The following is a 2,589-nucleotide window of genomic DNA, read 5'->3' as shown; positions in this document are numbered from 1 at the left end:
ATCGCAACCACCGACACACTTGGACTCTCCTTGGGGATTTGTGATACCATCTCAGAACGCACAGTTCTTTTCTGTGCTCTTTCCAGCTTACCTCTTAATTGTTCTAGCGGGAGGATGAGGGCTTCCATCATCATGTGAAGCTGAACCACTAGCCATGAACATAGGCCAGGGCCTCAGCCGTTCCTTGCCACTCCGTGTCGTAAATGGCATATTGGCAAGTTTATGTTTCTCATGAGACGATTTAAATTAATTTTTTTGGTTCTTTTTACTAAACTTTGGCTTTTTGGATTTTACATGCCCTCTACTATCACACTGGGCATCGGCCTTGGCAGACGACGTTGATGGTATTTCATCATCTATGTCATGGCTAGTGGCAGCAGCTTCAGCACTAGGAGGAAGTGGTTCTTGATCTTTCCCTATTTTATCCTCCAAATTTTTGTTCTCCATTATGTTTCTGGAGTTATATAACAAAATATGCGGCACAGAAATGACTGATGGCTGATGGCCAGGACACTACCACTGGTCTGATGCAGCACAACACAACACTACTGTAAGGGACTTGTGGTGGTTGTTGTTGTTAATAATAATAATAAATAATATTATACTGTAGCAGTGTACATATAGCAGCAGCGTATACCACTGTGTCTGCCTTGTCACTGGAATGACTGATGGACAGGACACTACCACTGGTCTGATGCAGCACAACACAACAACACTGTAATGGACTTATACAGCTACACTGGATATATGGCAGCAGAGGACACCGTCACTGGACTGATGCACAAGAGACTTCCCCTGGTCAAAAATGGAAGCCAGCAGCACTGGGGACATATAGCAGCAGAGGACACCAACACTGTGACTGGCTGGACTGATGCAGCACAATACACTGACTACACTGGACTGGACAGCACAGCACAAGACTCGCCACCCCACTTTCCCGCCCCCACACTGAACACTGAGGACACGTCCTCTCAATACACTCTCCAAGACTGGAGTGAAAATGGTCGCTACGCGCGGCTCCTTATATGGAATCCAAATCCTGTGAGAATCCGACAGCGGGATGATGACGTTTTGCCTCGTTCGGGTTTCCGAGTCAGGCGTGAAAACCCGAGCCTGACTCGGATCCGGGCTTGGAAGGCATCTCTAATCCAAACAGGTAGCCTTCTCATGGTGCTTTCAGTTGATGCTGAATAAGCCAATAGGCTTCACTTGGGTTACATGAAGGCAATCCTCCTCAGATTTGACTTCATTGGCCGGTTTCTGGATGCTGTTCTTTTACTCTATTCTTCTCCAGGCGATCAAGTTTTCATTAAAAGCTTTTTGTCTTCCATTTCCTATTGGTAACGGTACTAGACATGGCTGCCCCCTTTCCAAACTAGTGTTTGCCTTGGCAATCGAACCCCTTCTGGAACACATTCATTCCTCATCCTTCCTTAGTGGGCTTATTATTGACTCTCCTCCCTTTTGTATTAGCCTAGAGCGGCTGGAACCCTTAATCAGGCCCTGTCCCTACCAGCTGTACATCAAATGCTCCAGGATTACTCAGCAGCTTTGTACTATAAATTAAACACCAATAAATCGGAAGCTCTACCATTGAATGTTTCACCTGGTTTACTGCTTACCCGGTAAATCACAATATAAGTATAATTGGCAAACTTCTCCTCTTCGCTATTTAGGCATTTGTCTCTCAGCTACAGAGGAGAATCTGCTTGATATTAATTTTGATCCATTGTTAAAACACTTGGCTGCCTTCACTAAGGATTGGCTGAACTACAAGGTCTCCTGGATAGGTAGAATGGCGGCTGCCAAGATGACACATCTTCCCAATATTCTATATTTATTTAGATCTATCCCTAGACTCCCCCCTCGCCCTCCCCATCCCCTGGCTCAATAGATTTAATGCAGTTCTCAATAATTACATTTGAAAAAACTCAGGCGATCCTGAATTGGAAATGAGATTAAATATCTATTTAGATTCTCAACATGGTCTCACTTATTCTTTTCTATATTTGAGATGTTTAAATGTATTTCCCACGTTTATACTGTGTGTATGTAAATTTGTTTTATTGTACCTACCTGACCCCTGACAAGTTGCACAAGATCTGGCCATCACAATCTAGATTGTGTTGGCGTGACTGTAGTCAAATTGGGGACATTCTGCATGGTTTTGGGACTGTCCTACTAAACGCCCTTTATGGGGAAAGGTGGAGGACCTTATTATGAAGGTGACAGGCCTTTATATATCCTTGACCCAGGCCCGGCGCTACCCGCTCAGCGAAGGGATGCAGTGCAGGGAGGCGCTGGGACGGATAGGCGCTTCCACTGCTCTGCATCCCTTCCCTGCTGCGCCGTCCTGTCCCCCCTGCTGCTGCTGCCACTGCTGTGTCTGTCACTGTATGACAGGCACTGGCAGCGGGCACCTGCAGCATGATACGCCTCCTCCCTCCCCTCACCTCATCTCATCTGTGTGACTGAGAGCGCCGAGTACGGGACAGAAGGGGGCGGAGCTACACGGGACAGTAGGGGGCGTGGTTAAACGGCCATAAGGGGGCGGAGCTACACGGACCTGGCTGCTGTATAGAGGGAGAC

The sequence above is a fragment of the Pseudophryne corroboree genome, chromosome 1 (assembly GCF_028390025.1).
Source record: "Pseudophryne corroboree isolate aPseCor3 chromosome 1, aPseCor3.hap2, whole genome shotgun sequence".
Taxonomy (NCBI): domain Eukaryota; kingdom Metazoa; phylum Chordata; class Amphibia; order Anura; family Myobatrachidae; genus Pseudophryne; species Pseudophryne corroboree.
The sequence above is the reverse complement of the archived record's forward strand: the minus strand, read 5'-3'. Positions refer to the sequence as shown.